We start from the raw sequence: 18,718 nt of genomic DNA, 5'->3' as shown, positions 1-18,718 counted from the left end.
AGACATCATACCAGAATTTCTGGGTGATATAGAACTGGAAAATAAAGACAAAAGGAAAGGGTAGAAGTCAAAACACAGTGTAAATGTCTTCTTAGTCTCATCCATACACTGTATGTATGGGGCGGGGAGCACTCAGTGAGGCTGAAGAAATGTCTACATAAATTTTCAAAACAAAATAAAAAGCATAGAAAAGAACAAATGTAAAGAAACAACTCTTCACATTTGCGGTGACTTGCACTTTAAGAAGTAGACCCCAGCAGAAGGATAAACACCTAGTACATTGTGCTGTTGATCAAAAGAGCTTTTAATAGTAAGCTGAGGAAAAGCACATAAGTCATATTTGAAAACCAGCCTCCACCTAGGATTCTGAAACTGTTTTAGCTAACTCTTTTCATCAAAAATAAAAATCAAGCCCAATAACAATGACATATGTATATCTGACAAGTTGTGTTCAGGTAAGAAGTTAGTTAAGTTAGTATTTGAACATAATTTTGTATAATCATGTAAGTTTTTATTAGCTCTATAAAATATGACCAACTATATCCTAAGTCAATTAAAATAATATGAAACCGTGTTTGCTCAAAAGCCAACCCACACACTGTAATTTACTCAGAAAAAACTTACTTTTTTTTTTGTAAAAAAGAAATCCAAAACACTCATTTACTCTCAACCAAAATGAGTTGATATTATTAAATTGCATGCTCTCCATAACAGTTATGTTTTTATCTTCCATAAAAGCAATATGATACTTTGATATATTTATCATCGCTTGCTTTTACTAAATTATATAGGAGAAAAATAAAGGTATCTGTTAGGTGACCATTTCACTGTATTTAGCTTTATGGAACTAAGGCTTAGGAAACTAGATCATTCTTCTAAAACTCTTTTATTTTTCTCACATACACGTAGATTTGCCTATAAACAAAAGATGACTGAAATCCAAAGGAACAGGCTGAATTTACAGCTTGCTTCTGGCACCCAGTCATTAACATCCCCCCAAAGTCATTTAATCTTAACTATAAGTGGTGCTATTGTTCTGTGATTTGCTTTATTAACTAGCTGTCACCAACATCATTACCACAAGCTGCAAGAAAAATAGAGAAACAGTAATAAAAGCATCCGGTTTTCCTTCTGTCAGAGTGGATTCCTCTAAATTACTCTCCTTTTGCATAATACTCACAGGAATGTCTTTGGAAAAATCTATGTTCATCTTCATATGGAGGGTAAAAGAGAGTAGTACTTAATTCAGGACAGGGAGGCTGCAGACAGAGCAGTAAGATGTGACAGAACAGCCCGAAGGGATTACTGACTCATCTGGGGATCACTGACAGGGATGTGTGTCCAGGTCACTCAGGATCAGTCAAGTCTGCATGAGCTCCTCCCGCCTCATAGTGAGCACCATTCTGTCACCAGATCCCTCCATGTATGTGGCCTGTGTTGGTGCCTGGCAGATCCAGTTTGGGGGAGTGTGGTTCTTGGTCTAAGGTGAGATAATGACTGCTCTGGGGTGTGTTCTAGATGGATCTTTACAAGCTGTCTCATTTGGGACCAGGGTTGTTGCTAGAAGGACCGCTTGGTCTCTTCAATCTTAGACTTGGGGGGCCGGAGCTATAGTCCAGCGGGTAGGGTATTTGCCTTGTATGTGGCCAACCTGGGTTCAATTCCAGGTATCACTTATGGTCCCCCAAGCACCTCCAGGAGTAATTCCTGAGTGCAGAGCCAGGAGTAACCCTTGAGCATCACTGGGTGTGACCCAAAAAGCAAAAAAAAAAAAAAAGCAAAAAACAAATAAACAAACAAAAATCTCAGACTTGTCAGGGTGTGAATTATGTCTATTAATACTCAGTGTGGGTCTGGTCTTCCTCTGGACCTGGTGGCAGGATAAACCTTTTCAGATCAGATTTTGTCTCTCCAATTTCTCTGGATTTTACCTTCCTTACATTCGGTGTTACACTTTTGCTTTGTTTTGGGGTCATACCCAGTGGTTCTCAGGATCACTTCTGATGGTCTTATCAAATCCCCCAGGATCAATCCAAAGTCTGCCTCGAGTGGACTGTACTAGTTTTCTGGTCCAAACACACTTTTCTATCACCTTATAACTGCCCAAGTGAATTCTTTCAAAATTTATGCAATGCACACACTCGCCATCCCAAAATTCATCATCTTCATTGCTACAGCATCCTGAAACCTGGAATTTGGGGTGCTAGAACACTGACACTAGCTTACAGAAATTGGTAAATGTTATTAAGCTTCTGTTTCAGAGATAATAACCTGGCTATGATTAGGACATAGATATCCCTTCCTTTTGCTTACCTTTTTCTTTCTCCTTTCAATGACCTTAGTAGTTGACATGGAAGAGGAGTGGGTTTGCCTATATAAGCTCAATGGATTTATCTATATCAACTCTTATAATGATTTTCCCGAACAGTATCTTCCAGGGCTAGAGAGACAGCAGGGAGGGCATTTGCCTTGCATGTGGCTCGATTTGCCTTTCATGTTCGATTGATCCCTGGTACCACATATAGTCCCCTGAGCCCTGCCAGGAGTGATCCCTGAGTATACTGACAGTAGTGGGCCCTGAGAACAGCCACGTGTGTGTTCAAAATAAAACAAAATAAAAACCAAAGAAACAATATCTTCCCAATTTCATCTCCTTAAGGTCCTGGAGAAAACTTCATTTGTGGTCTGACTCCCGGCTGAAGGGCCCTTCCTGTATGTTTGGAATCTGTATGAGGCTAGTCTCAGGATTGGGAAGGAATGCAGAAGGGCCATCTGTGTGCTGAGTATGTGAACAGAGCAGGGGGCAGGAATGCACATGAGCTCCACCCTTATCTCACCCTGCTGGAAGGCAACCCCAGGGCAGCCTCTGGCAGCACCTACCAATGCGCGGGAATACCAGGGCTATGCTCAGGGATAGACCAGGAAAATAATGGATCATTTTTCCATTCCTAGTTATTTTCCATAGAATTCAGAATTCACTGTGAGCTGATATTACTGAAATGTAACGGATGAGGAAAAGACCAGAAGATTATTTTAAACAGAAGCCAAGGAAGCAGGAGCTGACTGTTCCTCTTGGGGGGGGGGGCGTGTCTCCTGTGATGACAGAGGAGGTATTTTTCAGGTCAGAGCTACGGAACAGTGGGGAGGGCATTTGCTTTGCAAAGGGCCAACCCAGGTTCGATCCCCAGCATCCCATATGGTCCCATGAGCACTACTGGGAGTGATTCCTGAGTGCAGAGCCAGGAGTAACCCCTGAGCATTGCCAAGTGTGACCCTAAACCAAACCAAACCAAAGAGCAAGTGTCTGTCTCAATGCTTGAAGTTTATGGCACCAATGTACAATGGTGTCTCCCACACTACCACTCATACACACAAGTGTAGTGACATAAGTGCCTTTCAGAGCAGTCTGAGGAGGATTCAGACAGGTAGAACCCTGACAATCGTAGACTGATGTTGACAGCAAAAATGAATAGAGAGAGAGCTGCAAAATGCTTCTTCAGGCCATTGTTGAAGCGGGATAAGGGGCTGGCTGGCCATCTGGGTAGCAATTCTTTCAAGGCGGTCTGACGTGTTTTGTTCTCCCCTGATTCTCTCCACAGTCTGCTAAATGCCTGATGCAATCCTGATGCCTGTCAATGCTCAAAGAGTCCTTAGGATCACCCAGGCAGATCCCTCACTTAACAGCAGAAATGAAGGGCCTGTATGAGGACACTCTCACTAGTTAGTCTCACTAAAGCACACAATTCTCAAGGCAGTGGCGTTTGAATTCCATTAAAAGCACCTTTAGAAAAATGGCTTAGTTTTGGAAAATTGCTGTTTCCTTCAACTAGGAGATGCAATGTGTCAAAGGAATGTGCAAGAGGCACAGCTCACCAGGCCTCTAGATGGGAACTCATGAGACTGATAGGCTTGCAGGGTGAGGAAGGGCGGGGACAGCTTTTATGCTGAAGGATGACATGGGAAGTTTTGTCATAACCCGCCTCTCAGATGGATGAAAATTTCTTCTCATCCATTACAGCTAGTTCAGTCCCCAGAGATGTCTCTGGAGTCTCGTCCTACTCACATGGCTTGAGGCTGGACGCTGTGTTGCTGTGTTGAGGGAGTGAGTGAAGATGACATTGCCGCTGTGGCCAGCTCCTCACTCACTGCGGACCATGTTCCCAGCACAGTATCGGGGCTGGACAGCTTCTTTGTCATGCTTCCTAAGAACATGCTTCACACTGACAACGAGTCCAGAGCATCTCCTTCCTTTTTTTGTCTTTTCACCATTAAGTTGTCTTGCTGAGCATACTGGGGCACCAGAAAATCCTGACTTTCTGGCTAACTGATACTCTCTCTGGATATCTATGCTGGGAAGCTACCTGGTATCAGACATGAGATTTAGATAAATTAAGTTGTTTAAATACAACTTCATTTTACTTTTATGCACAAAGTGGGATACCATCAATAGGAAAAAAAAATACTTGAGGGAGCCCTAACCATGTAAGGTAACTGAGGGGAAAAAATGTGCATCAGAATCACACTGTAGACAGCATAGAAGGTTTATTATCTGAGTCTGGTCTATCCCTCCCAGATCAAGGTTTCAGGCTCCTTAGCTCTGAACTTCATTAGAGGGAGTTTCAGCAAACAGCAAGTCTCTGTGTCATGCTGGGCTGGCTTCATCGATGATGCTCTCCTTCAGTTCAGCCACTGACTCTCCACCCAGAAAGCTGGTCAGTTGGTAGCCTGAAGGTCCAGGAGCTCTAGCAAGGACAGACATATCTGTCTCTCCTGGAAATTCTCCCAGACACCTCAGCAGAACCATTTGTTCCTTCCACCTTGCTTCTGTTGCTCATTTTCAGTGACTGACAGGTGTGAAGCAACTCAAGAGTGTGTCTGGGACTGACCCCTGGGAGTGTGCACAAATTGGAGACAGTAAGGGTTGTACAAGACAGAACTGGAGCTCTCGAGAGTGAGGCTGGGAGAACGGTACCAAGCACGGTGCATGTCAGACAGAATTACCATTGCTAGCACTGCAGTAAATTATTCGAATTTTGCAACAATCTCATCGAAACAATCATTTTGCCAGGGAGACCAGAAGATCTGTGAGATCGGTCACACATCCCAGTTCATAGTCCTTGGATGCAGTCTGACTATGATGCAACATTTTTGAACAGTGGCTCCCGAATACTGTGTGTGTGTGTGTGTGCACTCGCGCATGAGTGTGTGTGTGTGTGTGTCCATACAGTGGCCTTTGACCTCCTACCAGGTGTCCCTATGAGAAGCCTTAGGAATAGATTTAACCCTCAAATACAGTTCAGAAGGATGTAGGCACAGGCATGTTCGTGACTGCACATGGTCCAATAGCCAAGGCATGGGAATTACCCAAACTCCCAGCTACAGAGGAACAGAATAAGAAGTTGTAGTATATCTTCACAACAGAATGCTATGCAGCTCTAAGAAAGAACAAAATCATGCAGTTTACAGTAAGATGGATGGAACTGGAGGAGCTCATGTTGGGTGAAGTCCACCAGAAATATCTCTCTCATATGTGGGATTTAAAGATACAGCAGGGGGGCAACTAAGGGCCAAAGGCAACACAACGAGAGAACGGAGCCCCAAAACTGTGCGGGGCATGCTTGGGAAGGAGAGGTCTTGGAGTTCTTGGGAGAAGAAGGGGGTACACTGGTGTTGGGTGTGGTGTAGGAATTATGTACATAAGAAACCATTATTAATAGCATTGTAAATCACAGAATATCAATAAATTTTTTTAAAAAGAATTTAAATATGGGGGGCATGTATTCATTCCATTATACCACTAAAGAAGACATTAAGCTCTGACCTTTATCCCTGAGCACAGAGCCAGGAGTAAACCCTGAGCACTGCAGTGTGTGGCTAAAGAAAAAAGGGGGAAAAAAAGGAAAAAACCCTCAATAGAACACAAATTGTTCATCAACTATGTTCTTTTTTAGACATCCTTAAAACTGGAGTTGCTACAAATGTCTATCATTTGTAGCACTAGGAGATGTCACATTATTTTCATAAGTCATTGCTTATCAACGTAATTACATTGTTTTTACCCATGAGTGCTCTCTGCTCCCTGGAAATCCTGAGAACAAAGTGTTCTGTTTGGCAGTGGAACAATCCTGACGTGCCCCTGTCTGCAGAGATGCTATCCGGATTCCACACCCACGCTGGACTATCAGACTGAGCCAGGGGAAAGCCGGGAGACTGAGTGAGAACAGAACACGGGGCTGACATTAAACAAAAGCGTCCAACTCACAGTCAGGGCACAGGAGCACCAATAACCTCTGCACCCATTGCCCGGTAAGTCACAGAAAGGAGAACATTTCACCCTGTGTTAATTTTCATGTTGTAAAATGTTGGATTTGAAGGTTGAACAAGAGGCTCCTATATGTTAGAGAGATAATAGAGTGGGTTAGGTGCTTGCCCTGCACACAGTTCACCCTAGTTCAATCCCTGACACCATACATGATTCCACAGGCACGAACAGGAGTAAGCCCTGAGCACCAGTAAGGGCAACCCTTCCCCCCTCTTCCACCCCCATAGTGGTTCTTATTTATTAAAAAATTATAAGAAACACTAATAATTTAGGCATTCACCATGTTTTATTTTCTCATTCAAAAAATAATCCCTTGGGCCTTTTTTTTTCTTTTAAATTTTCACAACATTTTTAATCATGTCTCTTCACCACTGACTCAAACTTCAAAACCATCTGCACCGGTACACCACCTTATTCTAGAAGTGAAACTGATGAAGGGAGTCAACAGGGCTTGTGTGCAAAAAAGGACCCTTGGTGAATCTACTGTCTAGATTTCCCCATTTTTGTAACTGTCACTGATCTGATACTTATTTCTGAGGTAGGGTGTCAAATGGAAAGATGTTCATGCAGCTTTGTAATGCTCTATCTCATAATGATTCAATAAAATAAAAAAATCAATATATTAAATTGATTAAAATGAAAGATGTTCATGGAAGATGTCACTTTGCTCCCATGCTTTTAACATTCTATGCGGACGTAGGATTGCTTGGCTCACCAAGCAAGCTCCTAAGGGCATCCTGTAGTTTGAGAGAGCATTCATCTAACATTATGGGAATAAGAGCAATTTGCAAATGATCTTGATGCTTCTGGTCCACATCACTGAATATCTGAGTCCAGAGCCAGAATGAAAATGCATGTTTGTGAGAGTAGATGAATGTGTGTATATGAGAGAGAAAGAGAGACAGAGACAGACAGAAAGATATAGACATGGCTACTCATTTTTAACTGGATGTTTTCTCAAAAATGGAATGAAATGAGGCTTATTTACTCATTCTTCAAGAGCACAGCAGTTAAATACATCCTAATATGTAAAGAAATGGGTTTGCAATTCCCTTAGAAGAGTGTAAATCACGCACAAGGGGGCCAGAGCAATAGGACAGCAGACTGGGTGCTTGTTTTGCATGTGGCTGACCCGGGTACGATTCTCGGCACCCAATAAGATCTGGGAGCACCACCAGGAGTGATCCTTGAGTGCAGATCCAGGGCTAAGTCCTGAGTGCTGCTGAGTGTAGCCCCCAAGCAAAATAAACACAAACTAGTAAAGTCACAGGCGAATGTGACACCTCATCTGTGAATGTAATGGACACAACAGCCTCAATGAAGGCAAGTGACTGTAACATCCCAGCTGCTGTCCTAGCAGATGCAGACTCCAGCATCCGAAGGCCCGGAAGTGAAGGTGCAGCCCAGAACACGCTTGAGCAGAGAGGACTAGGGAGCCAGCAGAGCCATGTGCCCCAGCCCTGTGCCCTAGGCTGCCTGGGCGCCTCCACATTCTGGGGCACCTGTGCTCTCGCACTTGCCCTGGCTTCTCTTACTTCCTCTGCCAGGCCCATGCTGGGGTAGGTGCTTGGGAAGGCAGAATGGGCAAAGCAGTGCTGCCAATGAGTTCCCTCTCCTTGTCCATCCCTTGCTCCCCTGGGGAAACTAAGGCCTCCAGCCTCAGCTGATTCTGGGCTGCTAAGGAGAGAGGGTCACTCAGCTCATGGTCACGCAGCAATACCCCAGCTTCCGGTTCGGGAAGGAGATTGTGCCACGTACTCGGACAAAACATGGGGTTTTCCCTAGAAAACCAGGAGGTTCAAGTGCTGGGGGGGTCACCACTGGTCTTCTCCAGGGTCACCTGTGCAGTGAGGGTGTGCAGGAGGGCCTCACACAGGCAGAAAGACATACCCCATGCAGAGCTAGTGCAGCAAGTATGGGGTGGGGCACTGGGCCTTGGGGGCACTTCAGGTTACCTGTCCAGACTAGAAGCTAAGAGAACCTGGCATTGTTTGGAGGGAAAATCTCCTTCCAGTGCATTCCCTTCAAAGCAGGCTCCCAGCTGGCAGCATTTCCTGTGGGCTCTCGATCTGCAGGGGGTGTAATCAAAGAAGGATTTTTCTTCCTGCCCTGGGTGCAGACCTAGGGAGTTTAGGTTCCTGAGCTACAATCTCCACCCTCCCTCAGCAACTCCTGGACCAACTCTCTCGGGGCTGGCAAATCTTTGGTGAGTGCTTCTTAGGGCTGTTTACTTATACACATACACTCACATACACACATATCTGCATTCCACACATATAAGGCACATACACGCACAGTTCTAGGCCATGGCATGTGTGACCTTGCATGCATGTGTGTTCATGCATGTACCTGTATATACATGCAAGGTCACACATGCCATGGCCTAGAACTGTGTGCCTGTCTGACCTTGCTGCTTCCGATGTCACCAGATGTCATTTGGTCCTAGTTTCGAGTGTCTGGGGGAAACTCCTGGTCTTCATTTCCTTCCTGTCTACAAAGGTTCCTGTCTGATTCCTACAGTCAGGGCCAGACCTGGCGAGGTCTCAGTGGTGGCAGACCTCCAACACATACAGTAAACTGAGGAGCAAAACGGATAAGCATGAAGACAAGACCTGAGCTCATGCGATTTGCAGCAACATGAATGGAACTAAAGATCAAGCTGAGTGAAGTCCAACAAAGGACAGAGACAAAATGACCTCTCATATGTGGGACTTAAAGACACAGCCAGGGAATAGCAAAGAGCCAAAGGCAATGCAACGGGAGAACTGAGCCATACAAATGAGTTGGGGAGGCTGGGATAGAGGGGGATTGGGGTACTTGGGAGAGAAGGGGGCACGCTGGTGATGGGAGTGGTGTTGAAATTATGTAAGTGCAAGAGAAACCATTATTGGTAGAATTGTAAACCACAGATTCTCAATAATTATTTTTTTTACTTTTTGGGTCACACCGACAATGCTCAGGGGTTATTCCTGGCTCTGCACTCAGGAATCTATTGGTGGTGCTTGGGAGGTTGTATGGGATGCCTGAAATTGAACCAAGGTTGAATGTGCATGAAGCAAACACCCTAGCTGCTGCTCTGACCCCAACAATATATATTTTTTTAAAGAAAATACACAGAGGGAAAACATCACAGTTGAAAATACTTGCACTGGGGCTAAGTGAGAGAAATGCAGGTTTTAGAGAGAAGTCCAAGTGCTGGTACAGCTTCCCTTGCTTTCTCAGCACTCATTCCAACTTGTCTCATAGACTGTGTGGTTGTTTGCTGGGGATTTTAATCTTAGACTTTTTACTAAGGGAAATAAAAGAACAATATTATGGAAAAGTGATGTCTCCTCAAATTAGCAGTTTAACTAACCAGATATTCAAATGAAATAAATTAAGTGAATTGCGATCTTTCCAGACAAGTAGAGACCGCAGTTTTTGAAGAGTTGTAGTGATCTACATGGGCTCAATTTCCAGATTCCACATGATGAGTTAATGCAGGCAGAGTGCATCCAGGCTCCTATGCACTATAGACTTATTTGGTGTTTTCTGCTTGACCCGGAAGCTGACAGAGTTCATTGCGAATCAGAGAATGATCCTGTGCCTGGATATGCACTATACAATGCTTACAGTATTTTCATGCCTGACATTTTCAAGAATGACTTTTATACATTTCAATCAATAAGGACTTTTGTTTTTTTAAGCGGTCTCCAGAGTGGGATGCTGAAGCATATTCGAATGTCAGGGTCACCTTTCAACATGCAGAACCACCAAGGACCCATGAGGGATCCTCTTGCAGCCTGTAGGCCCTTCACTATCATTATCACTCCATCTCTGCCAGCACTGAGCTTTCCCCGTTCTGAAATACTGAGTGACAGTATTTCATGTGATGCTTTCCACAATGCCATGAAACCTTCCTATTCTCACTGACTTCTACCGGGACCTCTGGTCCATCAGGCCTTCACGCAGCTGCTTAGTGATTCTGTCACCCTCTACATGGGTCCTCTATGGAAAGGAGCCCCTATGGAAAGGACAGGGACAGTAAAGGTGCCCAATTGAGAGGCGCTAAGGAGACTTCTCCAGCAGTGCACCCACTGTCAGTCAGCCCAGGAAAACACAAGTGAGTGAAGCCGGAAACAGGATCTGAGGGCTCATTAGAGAAGAAACTACAGGATGTTCAGCAGAGAGCTATGGATCAGTAAAGATCCTTGAAAAGAAACTCAACACTTGAGTGAACACAAAGGCTGCAGACAAGACACAGAGGCCTGAGTACATCAGGGAGAGCCCTGGCAGCTGGGGATGTTTGTTTAACCAAGGAGAAATTTCCACGGACCTATGGTGGATACGTGGGGACTGAATCAGGTTTTAGACATTGTAAGATCTCCCTCCCCTCCCCCCTACACACACACCAACCCCTCCAGGAAGCTTAATGAACCTATTAAGTTTCTACAGTCATTTCTCTAGCTGGCGCATAACGATACTATAACATCAGACTATGAGAGTGTGTATCAGCATTCCCGATGTGCCTGCAGCCCTCCTGCCTCTTCTCGGGTGCAGTCCCCGAGAGTGTCTGCTGGGGTTGGTGGTGTGGCCCCACCAGCATGAGCTGTGGCCTCTGACACTCATTCAGTGAAGTGGAAATCCTGGAGGAGTTTATGCGTCTGTGAATGAGGACAGATTCAGGCTATGGTGATGACGGCCCTCCTGTGAATTCTGTCCTAAGGAAGGGGTGGGCAGAAATTGGCATTATTCCTAGGGGGATAAATATGTAAGTGGTAACTCAGAATTGCTGTTGGTTTGTGTCTTGCCAACAGTTACACTCACCATGCTACACAGGTTCTATGATTTTCTGCTGTTCTTATTTTCAGGCTATGCCATGAAGGCTAAGGATGATGCAAAATCACCCAAGTGATCTACCTTATCAGTGTGGACCTGACTGTGGACTTGGCCTTCTACCCCATCACCCACCAATAGACCCTTCCAGTCATCCACTTACCCGTCCATTACCCATCCACCTATCTATCAATCCATCCAACCATCCACCAGTCAGCCACCCACTCACCCATCCATCATCCATAATCCATCCACCCATCCACCCACCTGTTCACATATCCATTAGTCATCCATTTATCTATCCAATCAACATTCATCTATCCATCATCCACCCACCTGTCCATACAACCATTCACCATCTCTTTCTACACCCACCCAACCACCCATCTATCCATCATCTACCCACCTGTCCATTCACCCATGCGTTATCTTTTCTAAAAAATTTTATTGAATCACTGTGAGATAGTTACAAGCTTTCATTGTTTGGGTTACAATCTCACAATGATCAAACACCCATCCCTCCACCAGTGCACATTCCCCACCACCAATATCCCGGGCATACCCCCCCTTTCCCACGCTCCCCCTGCCTCCATGGCAGACAATATTCCCCATACTCTCTCTCTACTTTTGGGCATTATGGCTTACAACACAGACACTGAGAGGTCATCATGTTTGTTCCATTATCTACTTTTGGCATGCATCTCACTTCCCAAATGGTTCCTCCAGCCATCATTTTCTTAGTGATCCCTTTTCTATTCTATCTGCCTTCTCCCCTCCACTCATGAAGCAGTCTCCCAGCTATGGGGCAATCCTCATGCCCTTGTATCTACTGTCCTTGGGTGTCAGCCTCATATGATGTTATTCTATACTTCACAAATGAGTGCAGTCCTTCGATATCTGTCCCTCTCTTTCTGACTCATTTCACTTAGCATGATACTCTCCATGTCTATCCATTTATAAGCAAATTTTATGACTTCATATCTCCTAACAGCTGCATAGTATTCCATTGTGTAGATATACCAAGGTTTCTTTAACCAGTCATCTGTTCTAGGGCACTTGGGTTGTTTCCAGATTTTGGCTATTGTGGACAGTGCTGCAATGAATATGTAGGTACAGATGTCATTTCTGCTGTGCTTTTTTGCATCTTTGGGATATATTCTTAGAAGTGGTATTGCAGGGTCATATGGAAGCTCAATTTCTAGTTTTTGTAGGACTGTCCATATTGTTTATTATCTATCCATACATCCTTCCTCCCTCCTTCCTCTCTTCCTCCAAATGAACTGTGAGTCATCAGGTCCAGAAGGGAAGGTACCATGCCAAATCCTATGCCCATCTGTTCAGTGGTGTGGGTGAGGCAGCAGAAGCAGACATGGGAAATGCTTGGCCTAGAGAAAATAAAGCAGAACAGAGGGTTCAAGTGGACACTCACAGTGGCCTCTTGCTACACTTGCTCACAAAGCAGTGGGTAAAGTGAGAAGCAGTGGACATGTGCCCGCAGGGAGCTTTGTCCTCAGGAAGAGAGAGGCCCAGCCAATGAGGGCTCATACTCTGGGTTGACCCAGGTACCCTGCCTGGGGCTCTCTGAACAATGAAGCCACTCTGTAATCAATCACCCATTAGTCATTCACCTCTCTCTCTACACTGATCTGACTTGCTCTTCCTTCAACTACCTTGCAATCTCTTTGAAGGCAGCACCTTGCCTTACATCTTTAAATTTTTCTTTTGAGGGGTTTGCATCTAAGTGGGTTCTCCAGAATCAGTGATTAGGGAACCATGTGATGCTGGGTTTAGATCCTAAATCTCCAACATGCAAAGCATGTGTTCTAGCCCTTTGAACCCTATAGTTGTTAGTTGGCCCAACCTTGTAGGTTGTATCTTGCATTTCACCTTCTCATGTATTCATAACTCTCAAGACTATGGCAGTTATTGAACTGCTTTTGGACAATTCCACTTGTAATTCTGCTCCATTCAGAGGACTGACCTGAGCACTGGGCTAGAAAGAAGAAGTTTCCCATCCTAAATCCCCAGAGAGCCCGCAGGAAGCACAGGTGGCCTTCCTGGGTCTCAGATGAGATTATCTACAAGACCTTGAATTTTGAAAAGTCTCTGATGTGTATGGAGAGAAATCTTCAAGGAAGTTGTGATATAATGCAATGTTACCTCCATTTAAAAGGCAACCAGATATTAAACAAACCGGACATATTAAAAAGAAAGACTGAAAGGCTAAAAGTAAGTTAATCAGGTGAAAGAAAAACATGTGAGAAACAATTCTACATTAGGAAGAAACATTAGAGGGAAAATTAAGAGGAAATATTTGGTGTAAAACCATAAACTTTATGGTTTTATGGCAATGACTAAATTCTGTTTGAAAGCAGAGAAACTAATTGAAATAACATGAAATGATTTCCCAATTCAAACCAGAGAGGGCCAAAACAAAGAGAGGGGAACTAAAGAGCAAATTGAATGAACAGGAAACACTCTAGACATGATGGACTTTAACTAGGGGCAACAATGATCCCTCTAAATGCAGATAATCTAAAGACATAAAGTGAAAAACAGACACCATTGGGACGAGAGAGAGAGAGAGAGAGAGAGAGAGAGAGAGAGAGAGAGAGAGAGAGAGAGAAAGGGAGAACATGAGAGAGAAACAGTCAGACACAGAGACAGAGGAAGGTTGGGAAAAGGAGACAGAGTGAGAAAGAGAGAGTGAGAGACACAGAGAGAGGGAGAGGGAGAGAGAGAGGAGAGAGAGAGAGAGAGAGAGAGAGAGAGAGAGAGAGAGAGTGTATACTGTTGCTTAGGAACTTGCTTGGACATATCTGATCTTGTTTTCATTTCTGGATCTGCCTATGCCCCTGCCCCCAACACCATCAGGAATGATCCTTGAGCATAGAGCCATGAGTCAGCTCAGAGCATAATCATGTGTGCCCCCCAAAATAACCCCAACATTTCCCCCCGTTATAAAAAAAGAGACCATGAGAGGAATCGGGGGAAAAAAACCAAAATGTCTTATACAAGAAACTATTTTAAACATAAAGCTCAGACTTTGTTAATATTCTAATTACAAATATACAAATTTCAGACAAAACTGACCTAAAGGAAGGGAGAGAGCCAAGGGTTTAATGTGGTTTCCTGGACAGATGCAGACTCCAGGGCTTTGTGAAGGCAAAGCCATCCTCTCTGTATCTGATAAAGAAGCTCAAAAATACTGGAGGCAAAACTGAAGGACATGAAAGGAGCTGACTGTTGTTAGAGTCAGAGTTAATGTCTTTCTTGAAGTAAATATGGAAATTTACTTCACTGTTATACGAAGAGAAAACAAAGCCCTACCCCATGTGGGTATTTTTGGTTTTTATTTTTGTTCACACCTGTCAGCACTCTGGGGTTACTCCTGGTTTTACACTCTGGAATTACTCCTGGTGCTGCTCTGGGGACCATATGGGATGCTAGGGATCAAACCCAGGTCAGCCGCATGCAAGGCAAGTGCCCTACTCACTGTATTATCTCCCCAGTCCCCCCCCCCCTCAGTGTTTTCTATTTCCTGATAAGTTAATAGGTCTGTGATGAAAAAGCATCAATTTGTGATTAAAACTTCTAAAAATGTCTTCATATTTCATGTAATGATAAAATTTTAATAAGAATTAGTCAACTTTATGTTTTTTGGGGGCTACAAGCAGAGGGCTTGAGGGCTTAGGGGTCCATGGGATGCCGAGAAATCCAACTTAGGAAGGCCTGGAGCCTGCCTCTGAGTCTCCTTCCTCTAACAGTCTTTAAAAGGTTAGTAGTCTTTAATTTGGCTCTGCTGCAAGAAGGGCTCAGATATTCAGTTCTGCCCAATATGAACTTATCACTGGGAACCTTTTTAATGAAAATTCTTTACAAAGACTAATAACAGCTCTGTATGAGACACACAAAACGGCAAAACATCTCTGTATTGACTTTCACAACCTGCTTCAAATCGATAAGAATAAATATACGTTATCGCCTCCCACGGCTACAGTTTTATAATTCTGGAAATAAAAACCCACCTCAAAGCCCAGGATGCTGCTCCAGGCATGCAAGGAAGAGGATGTGGGTCACCTCAGAACACACACAGCAAGCCGAGGGTCACACAGGACCCTCTCTTTCCGGTCTCTGCCGAGCACAGCGCGTGACTCACCGCAGGCCCCTCAAAAACCTTAAACACACCAAATTCTCTGAAAACACTTGCTGTAAATGTTATGTGCTTGGAGGAGCCTGGGACCAGTTCTGCCTGCAGCCCCCATCCCAGTTCTCCCAGTAACAGCATGGTGACCCCGAGGCCCTGTGCTACCCATTTGGTGCTTATGGCACCCTTACTTCCTCTGTCCCATCAGTCAGCCCTCAGGAATCACCTGTACACCCAAAGCTGCACGACACCAACTGTCTAATGGCTTCCAAGATTCTCCCCACTAGGCCTGGCCACCTATGCACAGGGCTACTCCCTGCTTCCAAAGCTCACCTCAACTTTACCAACCGGCATTGTGTCCAGGTGCTCCTGCTCACCTGCCAACCCTCAGTCAGCCCTGGTCCAGCTTCCATGAGAATTTCTCCACCTTCTGCAGGCAGGGCTGCTGCTCCCTCTGTGTGAGTCCTGGGAAGAGGCACTTCCCCAGAGTGTCCTCTAGCCTGGGCTGGTTTATTTAAAATTGACTTTGTAATTTGGGGAGCCTCACCGGGCTGTGCTCAGAACTTACTTCTGACTCAGCGATCACTCCTAGGGCCCCAAGGCGGATTGACTTGGGGCATCTGTGTGCAAGACAAGACCTTACCTGCTCTTCTATCTCTCAAGGCTAGTTTGGAGACTCAAAAAACACTGGGCAAAAGGTACAGAGACTTTCCTGGGTGGCAGAAAATGACGGATGGAAAGTGCGGTGGAAAACACAGCCTGTATTCTGCTTCAGAAGGTCACATGGCTCACATGGCACTGCCCAGGGGAAATGTTGGCCTGGTTGCTTTCTCTCCAGAGGCTGAGAACAGCAGCTGGCCATAGGATGCATTCCACATAGAGTGGACATCTGGAGATCATGGGTCAGGAAGGACCTGTCAGAGTTTCTAGTTCCAATGGGAACAAGGCAGATATCTGGGACATCAGGGCACCGTCCTGGTCCTCTGAGCTCTCCCTCACATTTCCTAGACATGCAGAGACTTTATCAGGCATCCGAGACAGGGGCTGAGCATTTCAGACCTTGAGAGTCCACATATGTAGGAGAGGCAGGTGTTGCTTCCCTTCATGAGTAATGGTCTCCAAAGAAAGAGAGACAGTGAGACAGAGGGTGATGTTTCCACAGATGCTGGCAGAGCTACAGATACAGGAATCAGAAAATCCAATTATACCATCTGAGAAGCTCCAAAGTCTCCATTTGAGAGACAGGCACCCTAGGAAGCCTGAAGATTGCTTCAGACCAAGTTGAAGACCCTCAAGCTGAAAAGGCTGGTGTCTGAGGCAGAAGATGGATATCTGGGGTGAGACAAAAAGCAAATCCCTCCTCCTGTATTGGACCCTCAGCAGCTTGGCTCATTCCCATCTTTACTGATGCTGATTTATTTTTCATGGATGGGGAGGTTCAAGCCATACCCAGTGATGCTCTGGGCTTTATTCCTGGCTCTGTACTCATGTATCACCCTAGTTGGACTTGGGGGACCATACAAGATGATGGAGATCAAACCTGGGTTGGACACATGCATGGTCAATGCCTCATGTGCTGTGCTATCTCTCTAGTCCCCTGTGCAGCTCTCTTCTGGAGTCTTTCAGAAACAACCAGAAAAAATGCCTCACAAGCTCCCGGGGCACCCCACAGTCAAGTCAACACACTACATTAGCTATCACCCTTCCCTCAGAAGGGGTTTCCCGGAGATGATCTTATGCAGAAGCCTTTGCTCTAAAAGACACAGGGCCATTCTGGTGGCTCACTCTCATAAAGAGCAAGGACTTCCAAGGAGCTGTGTGGGTCCTATCCTGTGGAGAAATAGGCAGGAGACAGAGACCACACCTGCTAGGCTGCCCCACCTGGCAGCTGGCTGCCTCATTTCTGCAGCAGACCGGAAGCAGCATTCAGGCTGAGTTTATTTTAAGACACAACAGTTGGATGAGCCAAGAGCACTTGTTCCCTGTCCAGGTCACATCGGCAAAGACTAAGAATGAAATGCACCTGGCTGTACACTGCAGGCTGCACGCCCAGGATGAAAGAAGTGATTCCTAGGTCTGAAAAAAGAAACTTTCTGATTTGTTTGTACCTCTGCCTGGCTAGAAGCAGAGGCGCCCAGAAAGACGTGGCTGAGGACAAACTTCCCATCTGTTCAAGGAGATGCTACTTGAATGCAACAAGACACAGGTGGAAACTCAAGGTTCCAAGTACCTGGGCTGTCTCAGGACCTTCTTCCAATCAACAGTCTTCACTGACTCTGAGGTCAAGCAGGGATGTGGACACACTTATCTGGAGTCCAAACAAAATTCAATGACAATGAAAGTAAACCCAGGCCAGAGTTGGGCACGTCTGTGAGGCACTGGATGGGCTGACATTAGTTCTCATTGCTCTTTGGTTTTCTGTTGTCTCACCTTGAAGGGGATGTTTTAAAAAGAAGATAGAACGTATGCTTGGGGCAATGTTTTGGGGAATGAGGGACAAGCAAAGCCCTTCCCACTGCGTTCCTGTTTAATTGCATATCCACAAGAGCATTGCTGATGGAACAGAATCTTCTGGAACCATCATGAGTGAGGGATCATGCAAATTCAGTGTGAGATGTACAAAGGGCTCTTATCTCATCTGTCTTTCTGACTGCTTCATGTCTGCAAACTACTGGAGCGTGCTGGAGAACAGAATCTTGACTCGATTTCAGGTTTCTGCTCATTGAGCCCCAAAGGCATATTTGCTGACATGCCTCCTAGCTGCCTAATTAGGTCCTAATGATGGATGGACTCAGAAGCAAGCACTCAGTCCTTATACGCATATGTAACTAGCACAACCCCAGCACTGCTAGTCACGCCAAGCCCCTGATCCATACCCCTGCCCTGACTGAACTCACCCCTTAAAAATATCCACCCTGAATTCTCCGCAAAACTGTCTCCTGGGAGTGCGCATGGCAGTGTCTCAGGCTGTGATTATCACCTTAATAAATCTTTCTGCTTTGACTCTACAGTGTTCTTGTCATTAAATTCTTTCTCTGTCAGAGATAAAGAAAACAGCTTAAAAAAAGATGGAAGGAACTTTCATATCTTTGTTTCTGAGCCCTAGAGAATGAACTCTCACCCAGTCTGAGTGCTGCAGTGATCTCGGGGTCCTGGGTGGGAGGGGATCACTTCCAGGATGAGAAGATGAAAGGGACGTAAGTGCAGCTTGATGTCACCTTGTTCGTCTGGTAGGGGTATGTCAGGCCAAAAGGGACTCACTCCGGTCCTCATGTATGATCCCTGGGGCTCGGGGGTGAGCATGGCTTCACCAGGCCCTCCTCCATCTGCAGGGCCTCCCTGACCTGTTCTCTGGCCAGGCAGCGCTGGCTCCACCCCCTTGTCTGCACAGTGGGTGAGGCTTGTCTCCAAATGGAACCCGAGGGACCAGCCTG

At 45.3% G+C, this 18,718-nt stretch overlaps 1 protein-coding gene across 2 annotated transcripts in view; it reads right to left on the bottom strand.

The window, feature by feature from the left end:
• Positions 1 to 18,718, bottom strand: part of GABRG3 (gamma-aminobutyric acid type A receptor subunit gamma3) — a 434,279-nt gene that overhangs the window by 163,603 nt on the left and 251,958 nt on the right. The gene's annotated exons all lie outside the window — the stretch shown is intronic.

This window comes from Sorex araneus, chromosome 6 (genome assembly GCF_027595985.1).
Source record: "Sorex araneus isolate mSorAra2 chromosome 6, mSorAra2.pri, whole genome shotgun sequence".
NCBI lineage: Eukaryota > Metazoa > Chordata > Mammalia > Eulipotyphla > Soricidae > Sorex > Sorex araneus.
The sequence above is the reverse complement of the archived record's forward strand: the minus strand, read 5'-3'. Positions and strand labels throughout refer to the sequence as shown.